The 14,610-nt window shown below is 34.9% G+C and overlaps 1 long non-coding RNA gene across 10 annotated transcripts in view; it reads left to right on the forward strand.

The window, feature by feature from the left end:
• Positions 1 to 14,610, forward strand: part of LOC105730676 (uncharacterized) — a 458,472-nt gene that overhangs the window by 331,998 nt on the left and 111,864 nt on the right. The window lies entirely within an intron of this gene.

Consider the following 14,610-nt stretch of genomic DNA (forward strand, 5'->3'; position numbering starts at 1 on the left):
TTTATATAACAGAAGAGAGAAGCTCTGTTGGAATCTTAGTATTTAGTAAACTATATTAAAGTAGTGTTGCAATTGTGGTTTTAAAGATGGGGAACAAGAGCACTGAGAGTTGATTTGTAATCAATTGTCACATATTTATTATAAGGGAAGCAACTGAACAGTTTGAGAGAGAAATTATGGAAAACACAAGGGGCAAAAAACCAACAATAACAAATGTAATTACGTTCATTTTGAGATTTAACAAGGCATTCATATTAAAGTTATAAAGTTACATATAATAAAGTTAACAAAATTCTGGTAGCAAGTCCCAGTACATTTGGTTCTATACAAATAATCTAATATTTGCTTAAAAATGTTTACGAACTACTGCTGGCATGATACTTAATGGCAAAACATCCAAAGCTTTTCCCTCAGCTTGAGAACAGCCAAAGATAATCACTATTATATTGTATTGAAGGTTCTACCCCGTATAAAAAGGCAAGCAAACAAATTTGTCTCCCCTAAATTATTTCTCAAAATAATTGAGAAATAGGACTGTAAGGCTGTCTTTTTTTCCTGACAATTATACATGTAGAAGATCCAGAAAACTCACAAATAAACTAGGGAAAATCCAAAAAAATTCACAAATAAACTATTAGAACTCAGCAAAATTGCTGAACTAGAAGTCAATATAAGAAATAAATTTTATTTTTGTATGACAGTAACATAATAAATTTAAAAATTTTTAAATGCCATTTACAGTTGGCATCAAAGCAATCAAGTATCTAGCAGTGAATCTAAGAAAGATATTTAAGACTTCTGCATTGAAAATAATATTATTAGAGTTATTAAGGAGAAATTAAGCAGATGTATCTTGTTTATGGATTGGAAGACTCAAAAATTATTTAGATGTTAATCCTATACAAATTGTTCTATAGATTCATCACAATCTCTATTAAATCCTCAGCAAGTTGTTTGTGGAAAATCACAATTCTTAAACATTTATATGGAAATGCAAAGGCAAAAGTTTTAGCTAAATCAATCTGAATTTAAAAATCAAAGCAAGAGGACATACCCTGCCGGATATTAAGACCTATCAAAACCTATTCTAAATAGTTGTTATTGGCTCAATGATAGGCAGCTAAACCTGTTATAGTCCATAGTGCATACTATTATTTATTTTGGGTTCAAAATCAGGCAAAACTAATCTATAATGTAGGAAGTCAAGATAGTGTTTACTATGGTTGAGGTGGAGAAGTTACTGGAAGGATGAGAAAAAAAAACTTCTGGGTGTTCTGTTTCTTGATCTGATAGGTGATTACCTGGATGTATTTAATTTGTTAGAATTCAGAACACTGTGCAAATACAATTTATGTACATTTCTACATAGAGATTGTACTTTAATTCAATTAAAAACATCAATTCTACTATCTTATGGTTACATGCCAGACAAAATAATTAGAAGGCCCAGTTTAAACTCTTAAGGAATTTCATAAATCCAAGTAAGAAAAATGAAATTCATGCCATGATATGATTTGAATGCCAAAGAAGCAATAATTATAATGAAAATAATATACCAGGACTTAAATGAGGAGGCAAATTTAAGGAAAAACAAATGGGATTAAAATAATTTCTAGGATAAGCCTTTTGTTTTCTTTTCTTTTGGATACAGTGTTTGGAAAAGACATGCAATGTTATATTTTAAAATAACGTGTATCTTTTCATTTCAAAAAGTGGTAAATATTACAAAATAAAATTTGTGTGAGAATTCTAAGGAGGTAAAACAAGTTACAGAAAATCTTGAAGCAGATTTAACTAACAAACAATAAAAAAGTGTTAAAAGAATATTTGCCTAGCAAGTGAAGGGTTCATGAAGGTGAAAAAAAGTCAGTGACTCCATAACATTTCTATTAATCTCCTATGAGTGGGTGAAATTTGTCCCTTCTTAATGACTTTATAGTTGGCCTTCTGTATCTGTGGGTTCTGCATCCATGGATTCAACCAACTGCAGATAAAAATATTTGAAAAATATAACACAACAATAAATAATACAAATAAAAACAGCACAGTATGACAACTATTCACATAGTATTAGGTATTGTGAGTAATCTAGAGATGATTTCAAAAATCTGAAAGGATGTACACAGGTTGTAAGCAAATATGATACCATTTTATATAAGGGACTTGTGCATCCTTGGATTTTGGTATCCTGTGGGGTGAGGGTAAGGGGTCTTGAAATCAATCTCCCATGGATACGAAGGGAAAATGGCACCTTTCTACCCTTTTTTTTTCTTAGTCCAAGTAAACCTATCTAGGTGGAGTTGAAGTGAGGAATTTTGTAACCCAAATACTGATTAATTATTATAATTTCCATGGGTTCAACAGAAATGAACTCAAAATGCAAAAAGCATCATCCCTTTCAATAACAAATTATAGCACTTCTGAGTGACCTGACATTTTAACTACATGGTAAAATTAGGGATACAAAATGTAGACACCAACCATAGCTTGCATGATATACTCTGACTTCAAGGCAGTTATTTGCAACTCATGGTCTCTTTTATGGAAGATTAGAAGAAAAAACTGTTTTTTATTTTTTTATTGCATTTTAGGTTTTGGGGTACATGTGAAAAACATGCAAGATTGTTGCATAGGTGCATACGTGGCAGTGTGGTTTGCTGCCTTCCTCCCCTTCACCTATATGTGGCACTTCTCCCCATGCTATCTCTCCTCAACTCCCCACCCCCCACTGTCCCCCCCACTCCCCCCCAACAGACCCCAGTGTATGGTGCTCTCCCCTGTGTCCATGTGTTCCCATTGTTCAACACCCATCTATGAGTGAGAACATGTGATGTTTGATTTTGTGTTCTTGTGTCAGTTTGCTGAGAATCATGGTTTCCAGGTTCATCCATGTCCCTACAAAGGACGCAAACTCATCGTTTTTGATAGCTGCATAATATTCCATGGTGTATATGTGCCACATTTTTCCTGTCCAGTCTATCATCAATGGGCATTTGGGTTGGTTACAGGTCTTTGCTATTGTAAACTGTGCTGCAATGAACATTCATGTGCATGTGTCCTTATAGTAGAACGATTTATAATCCTTTGGATATATACCCAATAATGGGATTGCTGGGTCAAATGGAATTTCTATTTCTAGATCCTTGAGGAATCGCCACACTATCTTCCACAATGGTTGAACTAATTTACACTCCCACCGACAGTGTAAAAGTGTTCCTATTTCTCCACATCCTCTCCAGTATCTGTTGTCTCCAGATTTTTTAATGATCGCCGTTCTAACTGGCATGAGATGGTATCTCAATGTAGTTTTGATTTGCATTTCTCTAATGACCAGTGATGATGAGCATTTTTTCATATGCTTGTTGGCCTCATGTATGTCTTCTTTTGTAAAGTATCTGTTCATATCCTTTGCCCATTTTTGAATGGGCTTGTTTGTTTTTTTCTTGTAAATCTGTTTTAGTTCGTTGTAAATTCTGGATATCAGCCCTTTGTCAGATGGGTAGGCTGCAAAATTTTTTTCCCATTCTGTTGGTTGCCGATTCACTCTATTGACTGTTTCTTTTGCTGTGCAGAAGCTGTGGAGTTTGATTAGGTCCCATTTGTCTATTTTGGCTTTTGTTGCCAACGCTTTCGGTGTTTTGGTCATGAAGTCCTTGCCTACGTCTATGTCCTGAATGGTTTTGCCTAGGTTTTCTTCTAGGCTTTTTATGGTGTTAGGTCTTATGTTTAAGTCTTTAATCCATCTGGAGTTAATTTTGGTGTAAGGTGTAAGGAAGGGGTCGAGTTTCTGCTTTCTGCATATGGCTAGCCAGTTTTCCCAACACCATTTATTAAACAGAGAATCCTTTCCCCATTGCTTGTTTTTATCAGGTTTGTCAAAGATTGGATGGTTGTAGATATGTTGTGTTGCCTCCGACGCCTCTGTTCTGTTCCATTGGTCTATATCTCTGTTTTGGTACCAGTACCATGCTGTTTTGATTACTGTAGCATTGTAGTATAGTTTGATGTCCAGTAGTGTGATGCCTCCTGCTTTGTTCTTTTTGCTTAGAATTGACTTGGCTATGCGGGCTCTCTTTTGGTTCCATGTGAAGTTTAAGGTGGTTTTTTCCAGTTGTGTGAAGAAGGTCATTGGTAGCTTGATGGGGATAGTGTTGAATCTGTAAATTACTTTGGGCAGTATGTCCATTTTCACGATATTGATTCTTCCTAACCATGAACATGGAATGTTTCTCCATCTGTTTGTGTCCTCTCTTATTTCGTTGAGCAGTGGTTTGTAGTTCTCCTTGAAGAGGTCTTTTACGTTCCTTGTTAGTTGTATTCCTAGGTATTTTATTCTCTTTGTAGCAATTGTGAATGGCAGTTCGTTCTTGATTTGGCTCTCTTTAAGTCTGTTATTGGTGTATAGGAATGCTTGTGATTTTTGCACATTGATTTTGTATCCTGAGACTTTGCTGAAGTTGCTTATCAGTTTCAGGAGATTTTGGGCTGAGATGATGGGGTCTTGTAGATATACAATCATGTTGTCTGCAAATAGAGACAATTTGACTTCCTCCTTTCCTAATTGAATACCCTTTATTTCTTTTTCTTGCCTGATTGCTCTGGCTAGAACTTCCAGTACTATATTGAATAGGAGTGGTGAGAGAGGGCATCCTTGTCTAGTGCCAGATTTCAAAGGGAATGCTTCCAGTTTTTGCCCATTCAGTATGATATTGGCTGTTGGTTTGTGGTAAACAGCTTCTACTCACTGCACTTCTGACATCAGATATGTGGGTTTTTCAAATTAAGCAATTCTCTGGTTCTCTGTGGACACTAAGAGGGTGTCCTATATTTTAATTCAATTCTGATACCAATTGCCTAGAATTAGTGCAGACCCCTGAGATTAAGGAATCAGGCCCACAAGACTGTTCCCCCAGTTCAGATATCAATCCCAGTTAGTGGATCCCTGTGTTATCCACATTTCTATCTTACTTGTCTACAAATCAGGGTTCCTAGAAGCCCCTTTTTATATTCAATAATTTGCTATGAAGGGTGAGAGAATTCAGAAAAAACATTTTACTTATGTTTACTAGTTTATTTTAAAGAATATCATAAAGGAATCAAATGAACAGTCAGATATAGAGATAAATAGGGCAAAGTAGAGGGAAGGGGTATAGAATTTCCCTATCGAATCTGGGTGTTACCCCCTCTCAGCGTCTCAATGTGTTCGTCAACCTCGAAGCTTTCTGAGTTCCACTGTCTAGAGTTTTTAATAAGGTTTCATTATGTGGGCATGATTGATTACATCATTGGCCATTGATTAATGACTCAATTTCTAGCCCTGTTTCCCTCTTCCTTGGTTGGGTTGAGCTGAAAGTTCTAACCCCGCAATCATGCTTTGGTTTCTGTAGTGACTAGCTGCCGTCCTGAAGCCATCTAGGGATGATATCTAATCGTCTCATTAGCATACAAAAGACTTTCATCACTTTGGAGATTCCTAAGGTTTTAGAAGCTCCTGTGTCTGGAGTCAAGGTCAGTGACCAAATATTAAAACAAAAGATGCTCCTAGCACCCCTTCACTCAGGAAATTACAAGGATTTTAGGAGCTCTGTATCAGGAACTGAGTGAAGAAACCAAATACATATTTCCTATTATGTCATAAAGATCTATTTCTCAAAACAGAAGTTGAGTGTCTTCTGTGGAGCATCTAAAGATTGGAAAATCTCTTCTTATCCTATCCCTGTAAAAAATTGCCTTTGTGGGGTCTGATGCAATAATGATCCTCTGAGCAGGTCTCATTCAGGCCACCTAGAGATTCTAACATGTTGAGAGGATTCATAAAATAGTTTTCAGAAGTGAGATTACATGTTTATTTTGTACATATGCCCAGAAGTTTTGCAATAAGTGCATTTTTATAATTCTAATAGATTTCCAGGGTACTGCCTATTCTTTTTTCTATGCTAATAGACAGAGGCTGTTGAGATGGGAGCAATGTTTTAAAAATTCTGAATATAAACAAAGTAAATATCACTGCCAATTTGTGAATCTGCCAAACCTTCCAATTGCCTTATTTAAAAGTTTTATTTATTTATTTATTAAAAAATAAATAAATTTATTTTTTATGAGGAAAAGTGATTGTGATGTTTTGTCAATAAAAACAACAATGACCTCTAGTTTATCTTCCCCTATTTTGAACAGCCAATTTTTAACTGGCAAAATCAGAGAAATTCAGATGCCACTGTTACTTAAATCATAGAGAAAAGAAGATAATGGCATTAGGGTAATTCATTTTAAAAATGCAGTAGAACATTATTTGGAGGTGTGGTTCTTTTACTTCTTGAGGTCTCGGGCACTTAATCTTATTTTCAAGGGCTATACCTTTCCAGTGAAGAATAGAAGAACAGTATTTAGACTTAAACTTAAAAGAAATACAGTGAAAGGAAATGAGCAAACTTTCAGCTTTATCTTTAATGCTATAGTATAAAGAAATTCCTCAAATCAGGTATTACTCTTGAAGAAAGAAGTCTCTCTAGTTCTATGATTATTACTACCCCACTATATGGGATTACTAAACCCATCCAACTCAAGTTTCAAACACCCTCTTTCCCTTGTATTTTCAAGGTGCATTGCATATGTATTCAGACATAGTCAAGGATATTGCCCTGAGTGTTCTGTTTGTAGTGTTCCAACTTTGGTACCTAACGTAAAGACCTGCAGAGTGCAAAGCAGATGGCTAGCTTTTGAGTGCTGGTCTCATTCACACATCACCACTTACACCTTTAATTTCCCTCTCGCAAATTCTTCAAGTTAACTTTATTTTTGTTCCGCACGTTTCTTATACTTACTTGAGTTTCTCCTCTCATTTTTTTCTGAAAACTTCAAGCGTTATTTTTTATCTTAAATCATGACTGTTTCTTTTTCTCTGTCCTTTAGCTGAGACTCTATATATTTTAGTAAATGTATGTTGTATTTATGTCACAATTAAACCATTTAACACTAGGTGCAATAAAATTTTAGTCATGCCCATCATGACTGGTGACCAACCATATTGCTTCTTTCAAAATATGTTGGTAATTGGTCCTTACGCATATGTTATTCAGTTCAAGCACAGACAGCAAGTTGTGTTGCTTCCTTGAGCCCAATGATAGCCCCATGTGATACTTTAGAAATACAGATAATTGAAAGAGAAAATTGGTCAGAAATGATGAAAGTGTAGCAAAAAAAGAAAATCAATAATGCTAAAAGTGAAAAATGAATTGGACATAAATGGAGTTATAGGAGAAATAGTTGCCTGTAGGAATGTTGATACTGCCAGTGTTTGCAAGACGCCAGATGTGCAGCCAGAGAAACTTAGTGAAGGCAAATTTATTTGACATAGATGAGGAAAGTGGTTGTGATGAAAGGATGAAGATGTCCCTGTAGAAGTGTGACATTGGCAAAAAATATTTTACATTAAAAAGTTATTGGGATATTTCTTGACACTGAAAGCATAAAAGGTAAAATGTTAGAAGCTGATCCTCTTTAGAAGGGAATGTGGCAACTCAGTAACAATGAGCAGGTAAACACTGTTCAAACTACTCTTAAGGTTTTTTTTTTTTAATAATAAAGGAAGATACTTTAATTCTCAAAGTTTCTAATATTTAAAATTTCAGTGTACTAAAGAAATATTGATTTTACTATTTTTCATTCTCTTATATGTTTAGAACTAACAGTAAGACAGTTTTAATGTTTTGAGAAAAAAATGTAAAGGTCACAGATCAATTGTAGTTTTGTTTTGTAGGTTGTTTTTCATAATTTCATCATGCAGTCATTTTCATGGCCCTACACTATTGTGCAAAGCAAGGGCTACCTGTAGATAGCATTTTGTGTCCACCTCCCTCATAGTAACTGTCATGTTTGATTGTCATTATTTATATGTGTCTGTCTCCCACATGAGACTATTTAGCTTTTGTGGAACAGGAACAATGTCATTTCTACATTTCTCACAAATGCCTTCTATAGCAACTAGCACATAGCATGCCATGACAGTTTTGATGATTGAAAGAAAATATAGCTTATATTTAATCTTAGGAATTTTACATAGGAAGCATATTGAACAATATATACTTTCTACATTTGTGTGTTTTTGTGTTCAAAATCGTTAAAGAACAGGAGGACTAAGTGATAATTTTGAGAATTTTTACCTTTATAGACAAAATATATTTATGCCAATCTGTTTAGTGTTTCTATAACAGAATAGCCATGGCTGGGTAATTTATAAAGAAAAAGGGTATATTTGGCTCATGCTTCTGGGGGCTGGAAAGTTCAAGACCAGGCAGCTCACCTGATGAGGGTCTTGTGCTGTTTTAACTCATGGCAGAAAGTGAATGGGGACATAGATGTGTTCAAAGGAACCAAAGACAAAAAGAAACAACCTGCTCTTTTGGTAACTAATCCAGTCCACAAGAGTAAGGACTCACTCCTAAGAGATGGCATTAATCTATTCGTGAGAGATATTTTCCCCCATGACTCAAACACTTCCCTCTAGGCCCCATGTCCTAACACTGCCATATAGGGGATAAAAATTTAACATAAGTTTTGATAGGGACAAATCACATCCAAACCAAAGCTATATATAAACCATATCCCTCAGGAAAAAAAAAAAAGACTGACAAATACCCACTATGAATAGTTAATTCCTGTCCCTATTGAAAGAAGAATGTCTTAATAACAATTTATAGATGAAACTTTTGACTTCAAACTATGAGGAAGGGAAAATATTCCCTTATTGGGGTTTGTTTGATGAATAAACATCAAAATAAGCACATTCATAGACATAGAGTATATCTAAAACACACTGGATCCAAGGTAAATTTTTATTCTTGGTTATTACTAGGTAGTTACTTTTTCTAGGAAGTGGGATTTTAGTAGATCTAGGATGCTATGGTATTAGACCTGAAATTAGCTGTTGGTAAAATGGCAAAAATGGTTGGCATCTTGCCTTCTATGAAGTCTATTCTGTTTCTCTACATCTTAAAACATCAGATCAATTGTTGAAAGTCATTAGGGAATGTGGATTAGTTGAGAGTAAAAGAGATCTTGCAGCCTAAGGGTTGTTTTGTATTGCTTGTAAGCTAGTAATTCTTAAACTTTCTTCTAAAGAATAATTGAGGACTTACATGCAATCTTACCATGCATGACTGGTACATAACTGATATCACAGGCAGCTAACCATGTGAATTCAACCACACCAAACTGATCAGTACCTGTTTAACAAGATGAGTCCATTGGTCACACACACTTGGATATTGGAGCATGTCAAGGTGCTATAAAAGTTTCTAGGAGCTTACTTTCAAATTCTGAATTGATCTTGCATTGTACCAATATATAGTCCATATTTTGAATGGTGCTGCTTTATTTTTTATTTATTCTATAAATTCAGCATTTTGGGCTTCTTGATCATCAAAAACTTTCACCTTCTCCCTTCATCAGCTATTCATTCTCATGATCATGTCTCATACCATGCTAAGCACAAAGCAGGTGTTTAAAAAATGTTTATTAGCTGAATAAATACATGAACAAATTAATAAATGATAAATTACAGAATAAAAGAAGAGTACCTATGAAAAGAATAGGAATTCAAGAAGTGAGAGGCAATGAGGAGAACCTACACTTAGGTGAAGGCTCTACCTAAGTGTTGCTGGTGGTGGCATTTTACATTGCAGGTAGATGCTCAGCTACAATCCTATTTGAAATATGTCAAGTAACATCTGCAATTTTGATTCAACTAGAATAAAGGTGAGCTCAATATTTCTATAAATATGTCTTTCGAGATTAAATTAGACTTTAAACATCTGTCAACCAGGACTCTCTGACTCCATGTCATGGAGACTCTTAAAGACTCTGAGAGTTTTTTGCCCTTTGGGGATTAAAATGGGGTTGTGAGTTGCATTGTGTGTAAGACTTACACTCTTCACAACCTGTATTAGTCTGTTTTTTGTTGTTATAAAGCAATATCTGAGGCTGTGTAATTTATAAAGACAAGAGGCTTATTTGACTCACAGTTCGACAGGCTGTGCAAGAAGCATGACACCAGCATCTGCTTCTGGTGAGGGCTTCAGGGAGCTTCCAATCATGGCAGAAGGGGAAGGGGAGCTGGCATGTCTCAGGATGAGATAGTGGCAAGAGGAGGAGGCATGAGGGATGCCATGCTCTATTAAACAATCAGCTCTCACATGACATAGTAGAGTAAGAACTCACTCATTACCACAGGGAAGGTTCCACGATATTCATGAGGTATCTGCCCCCATAACACAAAACCTCCCTCTAGGCTCCACCTCTGACATTGTGGGGGTGGGGCCAAATTGAATGGGACAAATATCCAAACTATATTACAACTCAACTCTACTGTTATAATCAATAAAAAATAAGATTAAAGCTTATTAAAGTCGATGTTAAGAGTTTTCATGATCAGAGGATAGTTTCCCAAAAGCTCCTCATTTTGGCATCCCTGTTGGATACATTTTTCTGTAGAAAATACAGAAAAGGGGGAAAATATTTTAAAAAGGAAATATTTTCCTTTTAGAGATAAGATTATAGATGATGAAATGCTGGAAGAAAATGCAAATAATTTTTCTCAAAAGCATGTTATAGATAGATAGATAGATAGATAGATAATTAAATAAAATATATAAGAGGCCATTGTTTTGGACCAAGCTCCTGTCTTAGGCCCCAACAGACCAAAACAAACCAGAGTAAAGTCACTCATGTTAGGTGCCACCTAATCAAACTGAAAATAGAAATGTGCCAGTTTTACAAAAAAATAGAAAATTTGTACAACCAATCATAAATGGTCCAGTCAACTGGAGCTAGCATAATAAGAAAACTCCCTCTGCTTTAATTTTGCAAGAAAAGTAACCTGAAGTAACTAGATATCAACCAATTTGCTTTTTGCATTATGCTGTTTTCTTATTCCTGCTCGAGCTACCTTGCAAAAATGAACTGTTCTGCCATACCCAATGGATTGCCTTTCTATTTTGTAGAAGAGATGCTGCCCAATTCGTGAATCACCAATAAAAGCTAATTAGATCTTTAGACTTCATTTGTTGAAATTTTGATCTTTGATAATGCAGTAGTCTGCCCTTGTCCATAGTTTTACTTTCCATTGTTTCAGCTGACCCAGGTCTCAGCCTACCTGAGGTTAACCAAGTTCCAAAAATATTAAATGGAAAATTCCAGAAATAAACAATTCATAAGTTTTAAATCGCTCACCTTTCTGAGGACTGTAATGAAATCTTGTGCTGTCCCATTTTGTGGAATGCACTGAACGAAGGGATGATTTACACCCTGGGCAGACGCACAGGACATAAATTATCCCTTTGTCCCGTGTGTCAACACTGTCTGTCCTACCCATCCCTTAGCTCCTTAGTAGTCATGTTGGTTATCATATCAACAAATCATAAGAAGAAAGATAAACACAGCACAGTAAGATATTTTGGAAGAGAAAGAGAGAGAGAGACTACAGTCACATACCTTTATTGCAATATACTATAATGACTGTTCTATTTTTTATTATTGTTGCTAAGATCTTACTGTACCTAATTTATAAATTAATCTTAATCTTAGATATGTATGTATAGATAAAAACAGTATATGTAGGTTTCAGTATTAGCTGTGATTTCAGGCATCTACAGGAGGTCTTAAAATGTATCTCTGCAGATAAGGGGAGAATACTATAAATAATCTATATATTATTTATATCTATATCTACATTAAAGTTAGAGGAGAATTAAATTAGCAATGAATAAAGAAGTAAATATTTTAACCAGTATCAGTAATTTGCACATACAACTAGGATAATGAATTATAGGATAATGAGCAAAGGAAACATAAAATGCTTAATGGCCCTCGTACACGGCTGTAAAATTCTACTCTGAGTCATGTTTAATTGAAACATATACTTTCCAACAGTTTTCGCATTGCTTGAAAAAGTTAACCTGACAGTTTTTTACTTAAAGAAAAGATGAATCAACACATACAATATATATGTAGGGGGCCTTTAAATGTAAAATATTGCTGTAGATAAATGTAAAGTAAAGAGTCAAAGTTTGGGTTTTTTTGAAGAATTTTTGTAATGATCTTTCATTAAAAGAACACTTTGTTGGTAATATGTCTGCCAAAACCCAATTTTTAGTATTCAAGTCATATTTATTTTACTTCTGCTAGTCTTCCATCCCCTCCCAACAAAGCTGAAAAGCAGATCAGGCCTCCATTGATGGGCAGCTGGTTTACACAATGGTGACATCATTCTCAGAGTGTTCAAATGAATATGAATCAAGTTATAACTGGGGATGAAAGGGGTAAGGAAAGATAGCTTTCTCCTTTCACAGGAGTAAATTTTGATAATGTAGGCCATCCAGTTGATTCCAGTTTCGGCAGCAAGTTAGAAATTAACATGTTTCAATATGGAGTCAGTTTTGACAAAATCAGAAGATTCAGTGTAGAAATGAAAATAGGAAAGAAACTCCATTAGGTAATTACAACAACTTAAGCGCCAAAGCTCCTAATATCTTCAGTCTCATATGATAGTCCTGGAAAAGTTGGATGTAAATGGAAAGTAGCTGAAATCCTACTAGGAAATAGGATCAAAAATCCTTTGATCTTTAAAGGATTCTTGCTTTAAAGGAATTATTTTGGAAACTGAATAACAATGCCCTAATTATACACAGTAATTTAGGTCAATTTCCACTAATTTATATAATAGTATTTCTTAGATATAATTGAAATAATTTTGATTATATGACAGCAAATACATATTAGGTGCTGACAAAAATAACAAAATATAGCAAGGATAAACAAGCCTATAAGCAATGTGCCTATATTATATTCACACTATAAGTATGACTCTTTCATTAAAAGGGGAGAAATTCTTTTCCTTTTTGTTTTCCTCATTCAACTACAGTAAAAATATTAATTTGATACGTAGTTACAGCTACTTGGTAAGTTTTAAAATCTTCATTCCTTTAAAGTGATTAAGGATTTATCATATGATTTTGTAATTATAGTTAATACATTTTTAAAACTTTATACAGTTTAAAATACTCCATTAGAACCTATTAGTTAATGTTTCTTTTCATGTTTCACCAGATTATGTGCAACAATTGTGATTTAAATCTGATTTGCACAACTGAAGTATTTGGTGGCCATATATAATGAGGAGCTATTAATTCTTTTAAATCCGTAAACACTATTTTAGAATGGTGATGTCATGTCTTGAATCCAGTTATAATATGTCAATAAATGTGTAGAGCAGGGACAACCTCTGAATAGTGTTGCAATATTTTGAGAATTATGAAAGATGGGACTTATGTTAAAGATTCCTGTACCTAATTAATCACTCAGTTTAGTGGAGATATTAGTCTTAGATTAGATCAGGACCATTGATTATAATGAGAAAACAGATTGAGGAGATTCTAAAGAGATAAAATATTTCATAAGAAATGTGGAATTATTTCTAAATCCCAAAGAGCAATTAGTTTTAAGGGTAATTTTTCCAACATTTGTGCGATAAGTTTACTCTACAACATTCCTGCCAACTGATCCAGCATCTGCTCACCTTCCTCCATGAAAGGGAACTCACTGTCCCTTAAGGCAGCCCAATGTTGAGGGAGTCTTACTGATCTGACATCTACCCTTCTAACCTTCTCCCCAGTGAGACAGCACATTCAAGTAACTGAATAGGACTCATTCTCCAAACTCCTTCACCTGCCCTAACATTCTATCTACTCTATTTGCTCTGGCTTTGTCTTTCAAATTTTCATTCTCTCGGTTTGAAGTTTGAAAAAGGGAATATAAATTATCCTGGAAGATTTTTGCCGGGGGGAGGTCCAATGGAACAAATACTAATAAAAGAAAAAAAGAAAGAAAACCTACTTACTTCTCCCTGGAGAAGTTTATCCACTGAATACACTTTTTGTGAATGAAAGAACCCATTGATAAGATTAACTTTCACTAGGCAGCACTGCAAATGCTTATGTGCAGACATTCTGAGCAGAGGACCTGATTTTAAATTGTGGATTTGTAATTTGCTAGTTGTGTGAGCTTGGGCAAATGACTTAAGTTCCCTGAACTCAGTGTCCTTATCTGTGAATGGTAATACTTAATGATAGTACATTTTCCCCGTGGGGTTACTGTTATAGGAGGTTTAAATTCTTTAATACAAAGCATTTAGAATGGTGTCAGGTAGATAGTAAGCATCCAATACATGTGAATGATTAGTGTTATAGAATACATGGAGATGAGGAGAGAGAAGAATTGGGGGAGGCGAGGAGAGTGAGAAAGGAGAGAGGGCCTGGTAAGGAAAGCAGTGATATTCTGCAGACCATGAACTTCACACTCTCACCTAGTTTCATTCCTGAAATTGTTCATCCAGAGAAGGTCTCAGCCAGGAGGACCATGGCAAGTGTGAAATGAACTAAAAAGTCCAGAGGATTATATCTGATACTGTGCAATTCTTAATGCGCTGCTGAATAACATCAGATAAGCTTTGGTTGGCTTTCAGTTTATTTTTTAAAAATTTGCATGTTAACTTTTGTTTAAATAATATATTTGCATAATTCACAATTCTAAACATATAAGGAGATAGGTAAAAAGTTA

The sequence above is a fragment of the Aotus nancymaae genome, unplaced genomic scaffold, assembly GCF_030222135.1.
Source record: "Aotus nancymaae isolate 86718 unplaced genomic scaffold, 86718_ANA_hifiasm-v0.15.2.pri h1tg000088l, whole genome shotgun sequence".
Lineage (NCBI taxonomy): Eukaryota > Metazoa > Chordata > Mammalia > Primates > Aotidae > Aotus > Aotus nancymaae.